The 15,269-nt window shown below is 45.8% G+C and overlaps 37 pseudogenes; all 37 read left to right on the top strand.

Moving 5' to 3' along the window:
- The first annotated feature begins 46 nt into the window (after positions 1–46).
- Positions 47–165, top strand: LOC140096442 (5S ribosomal RNA; annotated as a pseudogene).
- Positions 166–235: 70 nt separating this feature from the next.
- LOC140089762 (5S ribosomal RNA) lies at positions 236–354 on the top strand (annotated as a pseudogene).
- A 72-nt stretch (positions 355–426) lies between these two features.
- On the top strand, positions 427–545 carry LOC140112865 (5S ribosomal RNA; annotated as a pseudogene).
- A 72-nt stretch (positions 546–617) lies between these two features.
- LOC140089751 (5S ribosomal RNA) lies at positions 618–736 on the top strand (annotated as a pseudogene).
- A 261-nt stretch (positions 737–997) lies between these two features.
- On the top strand, positions 998–1,116 carry LOC140111258 (5S ribosomal RNA; annotated as a pseudogene).
- A 72-nt stretch (positions 1,117–1,188) lies between these two features.
- On the top strand, positions 1,189–1,307 carry LOC140099654 (5S ribosomal RNA; annotated as a pseudogene).
- A 259-nt stretch (positions 1,308–1,566) lies between these two features.
- LOC140105990 (5S ribosomal RNA) lies at positions 1,567–1,685 on the top strand (annotated as a pseudogene).
- Positions 1,686–2,810: 1,125 nt separating this feature from the next.
- On the top strand, positions 2,811–2,929 carry LOC140089729 (5S ribosomal RNA; annotated as a pseudogene).
- A 70-nt stretch (positions 2,930–2,999) lies between these two features.
- LOC140089718 (5S ribosomal RNA) lies at positions 3,000–3,118 on the top strand (annotated as a pseudogene).
- A 263-nt stretch (positions 3,119–3,381) lies between these two features.
- Positions 3,382–3,500, top strand: LOC140089707 (5S ribosomal RNA; annotated as a pseudogene).
- Positions 3,501–3,570: 70 nt separating this feature from the next.
- On the top strand, positions 3,571–3,689 carry LOC140105862 (5S ribosomal RNA; annotated as a pseudogene).
- A 72-nt stretch (positions 3,690–3,761) lies between these two features.
- On the top strand, positions 3,762–3,880 carry LOC140112864 (5S ribosomal RNA; annotated as a pseudogene).
- A 72-nt stretch (positions 3,881–3,952) lies between these two features.
- On the top strand, positions 3,953–4,071 carry LOC140103863 (5S ribosomal RNA; annotated as a pseudogene).
- A 72-nt stretch (positions 4,072–4,143) lies between these two features.
- On the top strand, positions 4,144–4,262 carry LOC140113096 (5S ribosomal RNA; annotated as a pseudogene).
- Positions 4,263–4,525: 263 nt separating this feature from the next.
- On the top strand, positions 4,526–4,644 carry LOC140109722 (5S ribosomal RNA; annotated as a pseudogene).
- A 70-nt stretch (positions 4,645–4,714) lies between these two features.
- On the top strand, positions 4,715–4,833 carry LOC140104809 (5S ribosomal RNA; annotated as a pseudogene).
- A 70-nt stretch (positions 4,834–4,903) lies between these two features.
- On the top strand, positions 4,904–5,022 carry LOC140105989 (5S ribosomal RNA; annotated as a pseudogene).
- Positions 5,023–5,094: 72 nt separating this feature from the next.
- LOC140089696 (5S ribosomal RNA) lies at positions 5,095–5,213 on the top strand (annotated as a pseudogene).
- Positions 5,214–5,283: 70 nt separating this feature from the next.
- LOC140109590 (5S ribosomal RNA) lies at positions 5,284–5,402 on the top strand (annotated as a pseudogene).
- Positions 5,403–5,472: 70 nt separating this feature from the next.
- On the top strand, positions 5,473–5,591 carry LOC140089685 (5S ribosomal RNA; annotated as a pseudogene).
- Positions 5,592–5,661: 70 nt separating this feature from the next.
- On the top strand, positions 5,662–5,780 carry LOC140089674 (5S ribosomal RNA; annotated as a pseudogene).
- A 70-nt stretch (positions 5,781–5,850) lies between these two features.
- LOC140089663 (5S ribosomal RNA) lies at positions 5,851–5,969 on the top strand (annotated as a pseudogene).
- A 72-nt stretch (positions 5,970–6,041) lies between these two features.
- Positions 6,042–6,160, top strand: LOC140109833 (5S ribosomal RNA; annotated as a pseudogene).
- A 72-nt stretch (positions 6,161–6,232) lies between these two features.
- Positions 6,233–6,351, top strand: LOC140098037 (5S ribosomal RNA; annotated as a pseudogene).
- A 70-nt stretch (positions 6,352–6,421) lies between these two features.
- LOC140103820 (5S ribosomal RNA) lies at positions 6,422–6,540 on the top strand (annotated as a pseudogene).
- A 261-nt stretch (positions 6,541–6,801) lies between these two features.
- Positions 6,802–6,920, top strand: LOC140089652 (5S ribosomal RNA; annotated as a pseudogene).
- A 70-nt stretch (positions 6,921–6,990) lies between these two features.
- LOC140089641 (5S ribosomal RNA) lies at positions 6,991–7,109 on the top strand (annotated as a pseudogene).
- Positions 7,110–7,179: 70 nt separating this feature from the next.
- On the top strand, positions 7,180–7,298 carry LOC140109583 (5S ribosomal RNA; annotated as a pseudogene).
- A 70-nt stretch (positions 7,299–7,368) lies between these two features.
- LOC140089630 (5S ribosomal RNA) lies at positions 7,369–7,487 on the top strand (annotated as a pseudogene).
- A 70-nt stretch (positions 7,488–7,557) lies between these two features.
- On the top strand, positions 7,558–7,676 carry LOC140089608 (5S ribosomal RNA; annotated as a pseudogene).
- A 70-nt stretch (positions 7,677–7,746) lies between these two features.
- On the top strand, positions 7,747–7,865 carry LOC140106252 (5S ribosomal RNA; annotated as a pseudogene).
- A 72-nt stretch (positions 7,866–7,937) lies between these two features.
- Positions 7,938–8,056, top strand: LOC140109821 (5S ribosomal RNA; annotated as a pseudogene).
- A 72-nt stretch (positions 8,057–8,128) lies between these two features.
- Positions 8,129–8,247, top strand: LOC140098026 (5S ribosomal RNA; annotated as a pseudogene).
- Positions 8,248–8,317: 70 nt separating this feature from the next.
- On the top strand, positions 8,318–8,436 carry LOC140113143 (5S ribosomal RNA; annotated as a pseudogene).
- Positions 8,437–8,508: 72 nt separating this feature from the next.
- On the top strand, positions 8,509–8,627 carry LOC140113219 (5S ribosomal RNA; annotated as a pseudogene).
- Positions 8,628–8,697: 70 nt separating this feature from the next.
- On the top strand, positions 8,698–8,816 carry LOC140096430 (5S ribosomal RNA; annotated as a pseudogene).
- Positions 8,817–8,888: 72 nt separating this feature from the next.
- Positions 8,889–9,007, top strand: LOC140108028 (5S ribosomal RNA; annotated as a pseudogene).
- Positions 9,008–15,269: the final 6,262 nt, after the last annotated feature.

The following is a 15,269-nucleotide window of genomic DNA, read 5'->3' as shown; positions in this document are numbered from 1 at the left end:
TTTCTCTATAAAAATAGTAAAAGAAGGTTCAAATTGAACAGCTGCTGTCAACGGCCATTCTAAGCTGAATGTGCCTGCTCTCGTCAGATCGCAGCAGCAATGCAGCTTAAGGCTTGGCAAGTACCAGCATGGGAGACTGGCTGGGAATCCCAAGTTCTGTTGACCTTTTTGAACCTGAAAATTGTGTTAGTTTCTCTATGAGATAGTAAAAGAAGGTTCAAATTGAACAGCTGCTGTCAACGGCCATTCTAAGCTGAATGTGCCTGCTCTCGTCAGATCGCAGCAGCAATGCAGCTTAAGGCTTGGCAAGTACCAGCATGGGAGACTGGCTGGGAATCCCAAGTTCCGTTGACCTTTTTGAACCTGAAAATTGTGTTAGTTTCTCTGTCAAAGATGGTAAAAGAAGGTTCAAATTGAACAGCTGCTGTCAACGGCCATTCTAAGCTGAATGTGCCTGCTCTCGTCAGATCGGAGCAGCAATGCAGCTTAAGGCTTGGCAAGTACCAGCATGGGAGACTGGCTGGGAATCCCAAGTTCCGTTGACCTTTTTGAACCTGAAAATTGTGTTAGTTTCTCTGTCAAAGATGGTAAAAGAAGGTTCGAATTGAACAGCTGCTGTCAACGGCCATTCTAAGCTGAATGTGCCTGCTCTCGTCAGATCGCAGCAGCAATGCAGCTTAAGGCTTGGCAAGTACCAGCATGGGAGACTGGCTGGGAATCCCAAGTTCCGTTGACCTTTTTGAACCTGAAAATTGTGTTAGTTTCCCTGTCAAAGATAGTAAAAGAAGGTTCAAATTGAACAGTTGCTGTCAATGGCCATTATAAGCTGAATGTGCCTGCTCTCATCAGATCGCAGCAGCAATGCAGCTTAAGGCTTGGCAAGTACCAGCATGGGAGACTGGCTGGGAATCCCAAGTTCCGTTGAACTTTTTGAACCTGAAAATTGTGTTAGTTTCTCTATGAGATAGTAAAAGAAGGTTCAAATTGAACAGCTACTTTCAATGGCCATTCTAAGCTGAATGTGCCTGCTCTCATCAGATCGCTGCAGCAATGCAGCTTAAGGCTTGGCAAGTACCAGCATGGGAGACTGGCTGGGAATCCCAAGTTCCGTTGACCTTTTTGAATCTGAAAATTGTGTTAGTTTCTCTGTCAAAGATGGTAAAAGAAGGTTCAAATTGAACAGCTGCTGTCAACGGCCATTCTAAGCTGAATGTGCCTGCTCTCGTCAGATCGCAGCAGAAATGCAGCTTAAGGCTTGGCAAGTACCAGCATGGGAGACTGGCTGGGAATCCCAAGTTCCGTTGACCTTTTTGAACCTGAAAATTGTGTTAGTTTCTCTATGAGATAGTAAAAGAAGGTTCAAATTGAACAGCTGCTGTCAACGGCCATTCTAAGCTGAATGTGCCAGCTCTCGTCAGATCGAAGCAGCAATGCAGCTTAAGGCTTGGCAAGTACCAGCATGGGAGACTGGCTGGGAATCCCAAGTTCTGTTGAACTTTCTGAACCTGAAAATTGTGTTAGTTTCTCTATGAGATAGTAAAAGAAGGTTCAAATTGAACGGCTGCTGTCAACGGCCATTCTAAGCTGAATGTGCCTGCTCTCGTCAGATCGCAGCAGCAATGCAGCTTAAGGCTTGGCAAGTACCAGCATGGGAGACTGGCTGGAAATCCCAAGTTCCGTTGACCTTTTTGAACCTGAAATTTGAACAGCTGCTGTCAACTGCCATTCTAAGCTGAATGTGCCTGCTCTCGTCAGATTGCAGCAGCAATGCAGCTTAAGGCTTGGCAAGTACCAGCATGGGAGACTGGCTGGGAATCCCAAGTTCCGTTGACTTTTTTGAACCTGAAAATTGTGTTAGTTTCTCTATGAGATAGTAAAAGAAGGTTCAAATTGAACAGCTGCTGTCAACGGCCATTCTAAGCTGAATGTGCCTGCTCTTGTCAGATCGCAGCAGCAATGCAGCTTAAGGCTTGGCAAGTACCAGCATGGGAGACTGGCTGGAAATCCCAAGTTCCGTTTACCTTTTTGAACCTGAAATTTGAACAGCTGCTGTCAACTGCCATTCTAAGCTGAATGTGCCTGCTCTCGTCAGATTGCAGCAGCAATGCAGCTGAAGGCTTGGCAAGTACCAGCATGGGAGACTGGCTGGGAATCCCAAGTTCCGTTGACTTTTTTGAACCTGAAAATTGTGTTAGTTTCTCTATGAGATAGTAAAAGAAGGTTCAAATTGAACAGCTGCTGTCAACGGCCATTCTAAGCTGAATGTGCCTGCTCTTGTCAGATCGCAGCAGCAATGCAGCTTAAGGCTTGGCAAGTACCAGAATGGGAGACTGTCTGGGAATCCCAAGTTCTGTTGACTTCTTTGAACAAGAAAATTGTGTTAGTTTCTCTATGAGATAGTAAAAGAAGGTTCAAATTGAACAGCTGCTGTCAATGGCCATTCTAAGCTGAATGTGCCTGCTCTAGTCAGATCGCAGCAGCAATGCAGCTTAAGGCTTGGCGAGTACCAGCATGGGAGACTGGCTGGCAATCCCAAGTTCCGTTGACCTTTTTGAACCTGAAAATTGTGTTAGTTTCTCTATGAGATAGTAAAAGAAGGTTCAAATTGAACAGCTGCTGTCAACAGCCATTCCAAGCTGAATGTGCCTGCTCTCGTCAGATCGCAGCAGAAATGCAGCTTAAGGCTTGGCAAGTACCAGCATGGGAGACTGGCTGGGAATCCCAAGTTCCGTTGACCTTTTTGAACCTGAAAAATGCTGTTAGTTTCCCTGTCAAAGATGGTAAAAGAAGGTTCAAATTTAACAGCTGCTGTCAACGGCCATTCTAAGCTGAATGTGCCTGCTCTCGTCAGATCGCAGCAGCAATGCAGCTTAAGGCTTGGCAAGTACCAGCATGGGAGACTGGCTGGGAATCCCAAGTTCCGTTGACCTTTTTGAACCTGAAAATTGTGTTAGTTTCTCTATGAGATAGTAAAAGAAGGTTCAAATTGAACACCTGCTGTCAACGGCCATTCTAAGCTGAATGTGCCTGCTCTCGTCAGATCGCAGCAGCAATGCAGCTTAAGGCTTGGCAAGTACCAGCATGGGAGACTGGCTGGGAATCCCAAGTTCCGTTGACCTTTTTGAACCTGAAAATTTTATTAGTTTCTCTGTCAAAGATGGTAAAAGAAGGTTCAAATTGAACAGCTGCTGTCAATGGCCATTCTACGCTGAATGTGCCTGCTCTCGTCAGATCACAGCAGCAATGCAGCTTAAGTCTTGGCAAGTACCAGCATGGGAGACTGGCTGGGAATCCCAAGTTCCATTGACCTTTTTGAACCTGAAAATTGTGTTAGTTTCTCTGTCAAAGATGGTAAAAGAAGGTTCAAATTGAACAGCTGCTGTCAACGGCCATTCTAAGCTGAATGTGCCTGCTCTCGTCAGATCGCAGCAGCAATGCAGCTTAAGGCTTGGCAAGTACCAGCATGGGAGACTGGCTGGGAATCCCAAGTTCCGTTGACCTTTTTGAACCTGAAAATTGTGTTAGTTTCTCTATGAGATAGTAAAAGAAGGTTCAAATTGAACAGCTGCTGTCAACGGCCATTCTAAGCTGAATGTGCCTGCTCTCGTCAGATCGCAGCAGCAATGCATCTTAAGGCTTGGCAAGTACCAGCATGGGAGACTGGCTGGGAATCCCAAGTTCCGTTGACCTTTTTGAACCTGAAAATTGTGTTAGTTTCTCTGTCAAAGATGGTAAAAGAAGGTTCAAATTGAACAGCTGCTGTCAACGGCCATTCTAAGCTGAATGTGCCTGCTCTCGTCAGATCGGAGCAGCAATGCAGCTTAAGGCTTGGCAAGTACCAGCATGGGAGACTGGCTGGGAATCCCAAGTTCCGTTGACCTTTTTGAACCTGAAAATTGTGTTAGTTTCTCTGTCAAAGATGGTAAAAGAAGGTTCGAATTGAACAGCTGCTGTCAACGGCCATTCTAAGCTGAATGTGCCTGCTCTCGTCAGATCGCAGCAGCAATGCAGCTTAAGGCTTGGCAAGTACCAGCATGGGAGACTGCCTGGGAATCCCAAGTTCCGTTGACCTTTTTGAACCTGAAAATTGTGTTAGTTTCCCTGTCAAAGATAGTAAAAGAAGGTTCAAATTGAACAGCTGCTGTCAATGGCCATTATAAGCTGAATGTGCCTGCTCTCGTCAGATCGCAGCAGCAATGCAGCTTAAGGCTTGGCAAGTACCAGCATGGGAGACTGGCTGGGAATCCCGAGTTCCGTTGACCTTTTTGAACCTGAAAATTGTGTTAGTTTCCCTGTCAAAGATAGTAAAAGAAGGTTCAAATTGAACAGCTGCTGTCAATGGCCATTCTAAGCTGAATGTGTCTGCTCTCGTCAGATCGCTGCAGCAATGCAGCTTCAGGCTTGGCAAGTACCAGCATGGGAGACTGGCTGGGAATCCCAAGTTCTGTTGACCTTTTTGAATCTGAAAATTGTGTTAGTTTCTCTGTCAAAGATGGTAAAAGAAGGTTCAAATTGAACAGCTGCTGTCAACGGCCATTCTAAGCTGAATGTGCCTGCTCTCGTCAGATCGCAGCAGAAATGCAGCTTAAGGCTTGGCAAGTAGCAGCATGGGAGACTGGCTGGGAATCCCAAGTTCCGTTGACCTTTTTGAACCTGAAAATTGTGTTAGTTTCTCTATGAGATAGTAAAAGAAGGTTCAAATTGAACAGCTGCTGTCAACGGCCATTCTAAGCTGAATGTGCCTGCTCTCGTCAGATCGCAGCAGCAATGCAGCTTAAGGCTTGGCAAGTACCAGCATGGGAGACTGGCTGGGAATCCCAAGTTCCGTTGAACTTTTTGAACCTGAAAATTGTGTTAGTTTCTCTATGAGATAGTAAAAGAAGGTTCAAATTGAACAGCTGCTGTCAACGGCCATTCTAAGCTGAATGTGCCTGCTCTCGTCAGATCGCAGCAGCAATGCAGCTTAAGGCTTGGCAAGTACCAGCATGGGAGACTGGCTGGAAATCCCAAGTTCCGTTGACCTTTTTGAACCTGAAAATTGTGTTAGTTTCCCTGTCAAAGATGGTAAAAGAAGGTTCAAATTTAACAGCTGCTGTCAACGGCCATTCTAAGCTGAATGTGCCTGCTCTCGTCAGATCGCAGCAGCAATGCAGCTTAAGGCTTGGCAAGTACCAGCATGGGAGACTGGCTGGGAATCCCAAGTTCCGTTGACCTTTTTGAACCTGAAAATTGTGTTAGTTTCTCTATGAGATAGTAAAAGAAGGTTCAAATTGAACAGCTGCTGTCAACGGCCATTCTATGCTGAATGTGCCTGCTCTCGTCAGATCGCAGCAGAAATGCAGCTTAAGGCTTGGCAAGTACCAGCATGGGAGACTGGCTGGGAATCCCAAGTTCCGTTGACCTTTTTGAACCTGAAAATTGTGTTAGTTTCTCTATGAGATAGTAAAAGAAGGTTCAAATTGAACAGCTGCTGTCAACGGCCATTCTAAGCTGAATGTGCCTGCTCTCGTCAGATCGCAGCAGCAATGCAGCTTAAGGCTTGGCAAGTACCAGCATGGGAGACTGGCTGGGAATCCCAAGTTCCGTTGACCTTTTTGAACCTGAAAATTGTGTTAGTTTCTCTATGAGATAGTAAAAGAAGGTTCAAATTGAACAGCTGCTGTCAACGGCCATTCTAAGCTGAATGTGCCTGCTCTCGTCAGATCGCAGCAGCAATGCAGCTTAAGGCTTGGCAAGTACCAGCATGGGAGACTGGCTGGGAATCCCAAGTTCCGTTGACCTTTTTGAACCTGAAAATTGTGTTAGTTTCTCTATGAGATAGTAAAAGAAGGTTCAAATTGAACAGCTGCTGTCAACGGCCATTCTAAGCTGAATGTGCCTGCTCTCGTCAGATCGCAGCAGCAATGCAGCTTAAGGCTTGGCAAGTACCAGCATGGGAGACTGGCTGGGAATCCCAAGTTCCGTTGACCTTTTTGAACCTGAAAATTGTATTAGTTTCTCTGTCAAAGATGGTAAAAGAAGGTTCAAATTGAACAGCTGCTGTCAATGGCCATTCTAAGCTGAATGTGCCTGCTCTCGTCAGATCACAGCAGCAATGCAGCTTAAGGCTTGGCAAGTACCAGCATGGGAGACTGGCTGGGAATCCCAAGTTCCGTTGACCTTTTTGAACCTGAAAATTGTGTTAGTTTCTCTGTCAAAGATGGTAAAAGAAGGTTCAAATTGAACAGCTGCTGTCAACGGCCATTCTAAGCTGAATGTGCCTGCTCTCGTCAGATCGCAGCAGCAATGCAGCTAAAGGCTTGGCAAGTACCAGCATGGGAGACTGGCTGGGAATCCCAAGTTCCGTTGACCTTTTTGAACCTGAAAATTGTGTTAGTTTCTCTATGAGATAGTAAAAGAAGGTTCAAATTGAACAGCTGCTGTCAACGGCCATTCTAAGCTGAATGTGCCTGCTCTCGTCAGATCGCAGCAGCAATTCAGCTTAAGGCTTGGCAAGTACCAGCATGGGAGACTGGCTGGGAATCCCAAGTTCCGTTGACCTTTTTGAACCTGAAAATTGTATTAGTTTCTCTGTCAAAGATGGTAAAAGAAGGTTGAAATTGAACAGCTGCTGTCAACTGCCATTCTAAGCTGAATGTGCCTGCTCTCGTCAGATTGCAGCAGCAATGCAGCTTAAGGCTTGGCAAGTACCAGCATGGGAGACTGGCTGGGAATCCCAAGTTCGGTTGACCTTTTTGAACTTGAAAATTGTGTTAGTTTCTCTATGAGATAGTAAAAGAAGGTTCACATTGAACAGCTGCTGTCAACGGCCATTCTAAGCTGAATGTGCCTGCTCTCGTCAGATCGCAGCAGCAATGCAGCTTAAGGCTTGGCAAGTACCAGCATGGGAGACTGGCTGGGAATCCCAAGTTCCGTTGACCTTTTTGAACCTGAAAATTGTGTTAGTTTCTCTATGAGATAGTAAAAGAAGGTTCAAATTGAACAGCTGCTGTCAACGGCCATTCTAAGCTGAATGTGCCTGCTCTCGTCAGATCGCAGCAGCAATGCAGCTTAAGGCTTGGCAAGTACCAGCATGGGAGACTGGCTGGGAATCCCAAGTTCCGTTGACCTTTTTGAACCTGAAAATTGTGTTAGTTTCTCTATGAGATAGTAAAAGAAGGTTCAAATTGAACAGCTGCTGTCAACGGCCATTCTATGCTGAATGTGCCTGCTCTCGTCAGATCGCAGCAGAAATGCAGCTTAAGGCTTGGCAAGTACCAGCATGGGAGACTGGCTGGGAATCCCAAGTTCCGTTGACCTTTTTGAACCTGAAAATTGTGTTAGTTTCTCTATGAGATAGTAAAAGAAGGTTCAAATTGAACAGCTGCTGTCAACGGCCATTCTAAGCTGAATGTGCCTGCTCTCGTCAGATCGCAGCAGCAATGCAGCTTAAGGCTTGGCAAGTACCAGCATGGGAGACTGGCTGGGAATCCCAAGTTCCGTTGACCTTTTTGAACCTGAAAATTGTGTTAGTTTCTCTATGAGATAGTAAAAGAAGGTTCAAATTGAACAGCTGCTGTCAACGGCCATTCTAAGCTGAATGTGCCTGCTCTCGTCAGATCGCAGCAGCAATGCAGCTTAAGGCTTGGCAAGTACCAGCATGGGAGACTGGCTGGGAATCCCAAGTTCCGTTGACCTTTTTGAACCTGAAAATTGTGTTAGTTTCTCTATGAGATAGTAAAAGAAGGTTCAAATTGAACAGCTGCTGTCAACGGCCATTCTAAGCTGAATGTGCCTGCTCTTGTCAGATCGCAGCAGCAATGCAGCTTAAGGCTTGGCAAGTACCAGCATGGGAGACTGGCTGGGAATCCCAAGTTCCGTTGACCTTTTTGAACCTGAAAATTGTATTAGTTTCTCTGTCAAAGATGGTAAAAGAAGGTTCAAATTGAACAGCTGCTGTCAATGGCCATTCTAAGCTGAATGTGCCTGCTCTCGTCAGATCACAGCAGCAATGCAGCTTAAGGCTTGGCAAGTACCAGCATGGGAGACTGGCTGGGAATCCCAAGTTCCGTTGACCTTTTTGAACCTGAAAATTGTGTTAGTTTCTCTGTCAAAGATGGTAAAAGAAGGTTCAAATTGAACAGCTGCTGTCAACGGCCATTCTAAGCTGAATGTGCCTGCTCTCGTCAGATCGCAGCAGCAATGCAGCTAAAGGCTTGGCAAGTACCAGCATGGGAGACTGGCTGGGAATCCCAAGTTCCGTTGACCTTTTTGAACCTGAAAATTGTGTTAGTTTCTCTATGAGATAGTAAAAGAAGGTTCAAATTGAACAGCTGCTGTCAACTGCCATTCTAAGCTGAATGTGCCTGCTCTCGTCAGATCGCAGCAGCAATTCAGCTTAAGGCTTGGCAAGTACCAGCATGGGAGACTGGCTGGGAATCCCAAGTTCCGTTGACCTTTTTGAACCTGAAAATTGTATTAGTTTCTCTGTCAAAGATGGTAAAAGAAGGTTGAAATTGAACAGCTGCTGTCAACTGCCATTCTAAGCTGAATGTGCCTGCTCTCGTCAGATTGCAGCAGCAATGCAGCTTAAGGCTTGGCAAGTACCAGCATGGGAGACTGGCTGGGAATCCCAAGTTCCGTTGACCTTTTTGAACCTGAAAATTGTGTTAGTTTCTCTATGAGATAGTAAAAGAAGGTTCACATTGAACAGCTGCTGTCAACGGCCATTCTAAGCTGAATGTGCCTGCTCTCGTCAGATCGCAGCAGCAATGCAGCTTAAGGCTTGGCAAGTACCAGCATGGGAGACTGGCTGGGAATCCCAAGTTCTGTTGACCTTTTTGAACCTGAAAATTGTGTTAGTTTCCCTGTCAAAGATGGTAAAAGAAGGTTCAAATTTAACAGCTGCTGTCAACGGCCATTCTAAGCTGAATGTGCCTGCTCTTGTCAGATCGCAGCAGCAATGCAGCTTAAGGCTTGGCAAGTACCAGCATGGGAGACTGGCTGGGAATCCCAAGTTCTGTTGACCTTTTTGAACCTGAAAATTGTGTTAGTTTCTCTATAAAAATAGTAAAAGAAGGTTCAAATTGAACAGCTGCTGTCAACGGCCATTCTAAGCTGAATGTGCCTGCTCTCGTCAGATCGCAGCAGCAATGCAGCTTAAGGCTTGGCAAGTACCAGCATGGGAGACTGGCTGGGAATCCCAAGTTCCGTTGACCTTTTTGAACCTGAAAATTGTGTTAGTTTCTCTATGAGATAGTAAAAGAAGGTTCAAATTGAACAGCTGCTGTCAACGGCCATTCTAAGCTGAATGTGCCTGCTCTCGTCAGATCGCAGCAGCAATGCAGCTTAAGGCTTGGCAAGTACCAGCATGGGAGACTGGCTGGGAATCCCAAGTTCCGTTGACCTTTTTGAACCTGAAAATTGTGTTAGTTTCTCTATGAGATAGTAAAAGAAGGTTCAAATTGAACAGCTGCTGTCAACGGCCATTCTAAGCTGAATGTGCCTGCTCTCGTCAGATCGCAGCAGAAATGCAGCTTAAGGCTTGGCAAGTACCAGCATGGGAGACTGGCTGGGAATCCCAAGTTCCGTTGACCTTTTTGAACCTGAAAATTGTGTTAGTTTCTCTATGAGATAGTAAAAGAAGGTTCAAATTGAACAGCTGCTGTCAACGGCCATTCTAAGCTGAATGTGCCTGCTCTCGTCAGATCGCAGCAGCAATGCAGCTTAAGGCTTGGCAAGTACCAGCATGGGAGACTGGCTGGGAATCCCAAGTTCCGTTGACCTTTTTGAACCTGAAAATTGTGTTAGTTTCTCTATGAGATAGTAAAAGAAGGTTCAAATTGAACAGCTGCTGTCAACGGCCATTCTAAGCTGAATGTGCCTGCTCTCGTCAGATCGCAGCAGCAATGCAGCTTAAGGCTTGGCAAGTACCAGCATGGGAGACTGGCTGGGAATCCCAAGTTCCGTTGACCTTTTTGAACCTGAAAATTGTGTTAGTTTCTCTATGAGATAGTAAAAGAAGGTTCAAATTGAACAGCTGCTGTCAACGGCCATTCTAAGCTGAATGTGCCTGCTCTCGTCAGATCGCAGCAGCAATGCAGCTTAAGGCTTGGCAAGTACCAGCATGGGAGACTGGCTGGGAATCCCAAGTTCCGTTGACCTTTTTGAACCTGAAAATTGTATTAGTTTCTCTGTCAAAGATGGTAAAAGAAGGTTCAAATTGAACAGCTGCTGTCAATGGCCATTCTAAGCTGAATGTGCCTGCTCTCGTCAGATCACAGCAGCAATGCAGCTTAAGGCTTGGCAAGTACCAGCATGGGAGACTGGCTGGGAATCCCAAGTTCCGTTGACCTTTTTGAACCTGAAAATTGTGTTAGTTTCTCTGTCAAAGATGGTAAAAGAAGGTTCAAATTGAACAGCTGCTGTCAACGGCCGTTCTAAGCTGAATGTGCCTGCTCTCGTCAGATCGCAGCAGCAATGCAGCTAAAGGCTTGGCAAGTACCAGCATGGGAGACTGGCTGGGAATCCCAAGTTCCGTTGACCTTTTTGAACCTGAAAATTGTGTTAGTTTCTCTATGAGATAGTAAAAGAAGGTTCAAATTGAACAGCTGCTGTCAACGGCCATTCTAAGCTGAATGTGCCTGCTCTCGTCAGATCGCAGCAGCAATTCAGCTTAAGGCTTGGCAAGTACCAGCATGGGAGACTGGCTGGGAATCCCAAGTTCCGTTGACCTTTTTGAACCTGAAAATTGTATTAGTTTCTCTGTCAAAGATGGTAAAAGAAGGTTGAAATTGAACAGCTGCTGTCAACTGCCATTCTAAGCTGAATGTGCCTGCTCTCGTCAGATTGCAGCAGCAATGCAGCTTAAGGCTTGGCAAGTACCAGCATGGGAGACTGGCTGGGAATCCCAAGTTCCGTTAACCTTTTTGAACCTGAAAATTGTGTTAGTTTCTCTATGAGATAGTAAAAGAAGGTTCACATTGAACAGCTGCTGTCAACGGCCATTCTAAGCTGAATGTGCCTGCTCTCGTCAGATCGCAGCAGCAATGCAGCTTAAGGCTTGGCAAGTACCAGCATGGGAGACTGGCTGGGAATCCCAAGTTCTGTTGACCTTTTTGAACCTGAAAATTGTGTTAGTTTCCCTGTCAAAGATGGTAAAAGAAGGTTCAAATTTAACAGCTGCTGTCAACGGCCATTCTAAGCTGAATGTGCCTGCTCTCGTCAGATCGCAGCAGCAATGCAGCTTAAGGCTTGGCAAGTACCAGCATGGGAGACTGGCTGGGAATCCCAAGTTCCGTTGACCTTTTTGAACCTGAAAATTGTGTTAGTTTCTCTATAAAAATAGTAAAAGAAGGTTCAAATTGAACAGCTGCTGTCAACGGCCATTCTAAGCTGAATGTGCCTGCTCTCGTCAGATCGCAGCAGCAATGCAGCTTAAGGCTTGGCAAGTACCAGCATGGGAGACTGGCTGGGAATCCCAAGTTCCGTTGACCTTTTTGAACCTGAAAATTGTGTTAGTTTCTCTATGAGATAGTAAAAGAAGGTTCAAATTGAACAGCTGCTGTCAACGGCCATTCTAAGCTGAATGTGCCTGCTCTCGTCAGATCGCAGCAGCAATGCAGCTTAAGGCTTGGCAAGTACCAGCATGGGAGACTGGCTGGGAATCCCAAGTTCCGTTGACCTTTTTGAACCTGAAAATTGTGTTAGTTTCTCTGTCAAAGATGTTAAAAGAAGGTTCAAATTGAACAGCTGCTGTCAACGGCCATTCTAAGCTGAATGTGCCTGCTCTCGTCAGATCGGAGCAGCAATGCAGCTTAAGGCTTGGCAAGTACCAGCATGGGAGACTGGCTGGAAATCCCAAGTTCCGTTGACCTTTTTGAACCTGAAAATTGTGTTAGTTTCCCTGTCAAAGATGGTAAAAGAAGGTTCAAATTGAACAGCTGCTGTCAACGGCCATTCTAAGCTGAATGTGCCAGCTCTCGTCAGATCGCAGCAGCAATGCAGCTTAAGGCTTGGCAAGTACCAGCATGGGAGACTGGCTGGGAATCCCAAGTTCCGTTGACCTTTTTGAACCTGAAAATTGTGTTAGTTTCTCTGTCAAAGATGGTAAAAGAAGGTTCAAATTGAACAGCTGCTGTCAACGGCCATTCTAAGCTGAATGTGCCTGCTCTCGTCAGATCGCAGCAGCAATGCAGCTTAAGGCTTGGCAAGTACCAGCATGGGAGACTGGCTGGGAATCCCAAGTTCCGTTGACCTTTTTGAACCTGAAAATTGTGTTAGTTTCCCTGTCAAAGATGGTAAAAGAAGGTTCAAATTGAACAGCTGCTGTCAACGGCCATTCTAAGCTGAATGTGCCTGCTCTCGTCAGATCGCAGCAGCAATGCAGCTTAAGGCTTGGCAAGTACCAGCATGGGAGACTGGCTGGGAATCCCAAGTTCCGTTGACCTTTTTGAACCTGAAAATTGTGTTAGTTTCTCTATGAGATAGTAAAAGAAGGTTCAAATTGAACAGCAGCTGTCAACGGCCATTCTAAGCTGAATGTGCCAGCTCTCGTCAGATCGCAGCAGCAATGCAGCTTAAGGCTTGGCAAGTACCAGCATGGGAGACTGGCTGGGAATCCCAAGTTCCGTTGACCTTTTTGAACCTGAAAATTGTGTTAGTTTCTCTGTCAAAGATGGTAAAAGAAGGTTCAAATTGAACAGCTGCTGTCAACGGCCATTCTAAGCTGAATGTGCCTGCTCTCGTCAGATTGCAGCAGCAATGCAGCTTAAGGCTTGGCAAGTACCAGCATGGGAGACTGGCTGGGAATCCCAAGTTCCGTTGACCTTTTTGAACCTTAAAATTGTATTAGTTTCTCTGTCAAAGATGGTAAAAGAAGGTTCAAATTGAACAGCTGCTGTCAACGGCAATTCTAAGCTGAATGTGACAGCTCTCGTCAGATCGCAGCAGCAATGCAGCTTAAGGCTTGGCAAGTACCAGCATGGGAGACTGGCTGGGAATCCCAAGTTCCGTTGACCTTTTTGAACCTGAAAATTGTGTTAGTTTCTCTGTCAAAGATGGTAAAAGAAGGTTCAAATTGAACAGCTGCTGTCAACGGCCATTCTAAGCTGAATGTGCCAGCTCTCGTCAGATCGCAGCAGCAATGCAGCTTTAGGCTTGGCAAGTACCAGCATGGTAGACTGGCTGGGAATCCCAAGTTCCGTTGACCTTTTTGAACCTGAAAATTGTGTTAGTTTCTCTGTCAAAGATGGTAAAAGAAGGTTCAAATTGAGCAGCTGCTGTCAACGGCCATTCTAAGCTGAATGTGCCTGCTCTCGTCAGATCGCAGCAGCAATGCAGCTTAAGGCTTGGCAAGTACCAGAATGGGAGACTGGCTGGGAATCCCAAGTTCCGTTGACCTTTTTGAACCTGAAAATTGTGTTAGTTTCTCTATGAGATAGTAAAAGAAGGTTCAAATTGAACAGCTGCTGTCAACGGCCATTCTAAGCTGAATTTGCCTGCTCTCATCAGATCGCAGCAGCAATGCAGCTTAAGGCTTGGCAAGTACCAGCATGGGAGACTGGCTGGGAATCCCAAGTTCCGTTGACCTTTTTGAACCTGAAAATTGTGTTAGTTTCTCTGTCAAAGATGGTAAAAGAAGGTTCAAATTGAACAGCTGCTGTCAACGGCCATTCTAAGCTGAATGTGCCTGCTCTCGTCAGATCGCAGCAGAAATGCAGCTTAAGGCTTGGCAAGTACCAGCATGGGAGACTGGCTGGGAATCCCAAGTTCCGTTGACCTTTTTGAACCTGAAAATTGTGTTAGTTTCTCTATGAGATAGTAAAAGAAGGTTCAAATTGAACAGCTGCTGTCAACGGCCATTCTAAGCTGAATGTGCCTGCTCTCGTCAGATCGCAGCAGCAATGCAGCTTAAGGCTTGGCAAGTACCAGCATGGGAGACTGGCTGGGAATCCCAAGTTCCGTTGACCTTTTTGAACCTGAAAATTGTGTTAGTTTCTCTGTCAAAGATGGTAAAAGAAGGTTCAAATTGAACAGCTGCTGTCAACGGCCATTCTAAGCTGAATGTGCCTGCTCTCGTCAGATCGCAGCAGCAATGCAGCTTAAGGCTTGGCAAGTACCAGCATGGGAGACTGGCTGGGAATCCCAAGTTCCGTTGACCTTTTTGAACCTTAAAATTGTATTAGTTTCTCTGTCAAAGATGGTAAAAGAAGGTTCAAATTGAACAGCTGCTGTCAACGGCCATTCTAAGCTGAATGTGACAGCTCTCGTCAGATCGCAGCAGCAATGCAGCTTAAGGCTTGGCAAGTACCAGAATGGGAGACTGGCTTGGAATCCCAAGTTCCGTTGACCTTTTTGAACCTGAAAATTGTGTTAGTTTCTCTGTCAAAGATGGTAAAAGAAGGTTCAAATTGAACAGCAGCTGTCAACGGCCATTCTAAGCTGAATGTGCCAGCTCTCGTCAGATCGCAGCAGCAATGCAGCTTAAGGCTTGGCAAGTACCAGCATGGGAGACTGGCTGGGAATCCCAAGTTCCGTTGACCTTTTTGAACCTGAAAATTGTGTTAGTTTCTCTGTCAAAGATGGTAAAAGAAGGTTCAAATTGAACAGCTGCTGTCAACGGCCATTCTAAGCTGAATGTGCCTGCTCTCGTCAGATTGCAGCAGCAATGCAGCTTAAGGCTTGGCAAGTACCAGCATGGGAGACTGGCTGGGAATCCCAAGTTCCGTTGACCTTTTTGAACCTTAAAATTGTATTAGTTTCTCTGTCAAAGATGGTAAAAGAAGGTTCAAATTGAACAGCTGCTGTCAACGGCAATTCTAAGCTGAATGTGACAGCTCTCGTCAGATCGCAGCAGCAATGCAGCTTAAGGCTTGGCAAGTACCAGCATGGGAGACTGGCTGGGAATCCCAAGTTCCGTTGACCTTTTTGAACCTGAAAATTGTGTTAGTTTCTCTGTCAAAGATGGTAAAAGAAGGTTCAAATTGAACAGCTGCTGTCAACGGCCATTCTAAGCTGAATGTGCCAGCTCTCGTCAGATTGCAGCAGCAATGCAGCTTTAGGCTTGGCAAGTACCAGCATGGTAGACTGGCTGGGAATCCCAAGTTCCGTTGACCTTTTTGAACCTGAAAATTGTGTTAGTTTCTCTGTCAAAGATGGTAAAAGAAGGTTCAAATTGAGCAGCTTCCGTCAACGGCCATTCTAAGCTGAATGTGCCTGCTCTCGTCAGATCGCAGCAGCAATGCAGCTTAAGGCTTGGCAAGTACCAGAATGGGAGACTGGCTGGGAAT

This window comes from Engystomops pustulosus, chromosome 1, assembly GCF_040894005.1.
Source record: "Engystomops pustulosus chromosome 1, aEngPut4.maternal, whole genome shotgun sequence".
Lineage (NCBI taxonomy): Eukaryota > Metazoa > Chordata > Amphibia > Anura > Leptodactylidae > Engystomops > Engystomops pustulosus.
This window is presented reverse-complemented; position numbering and strand designations above follow the sequence as displayed.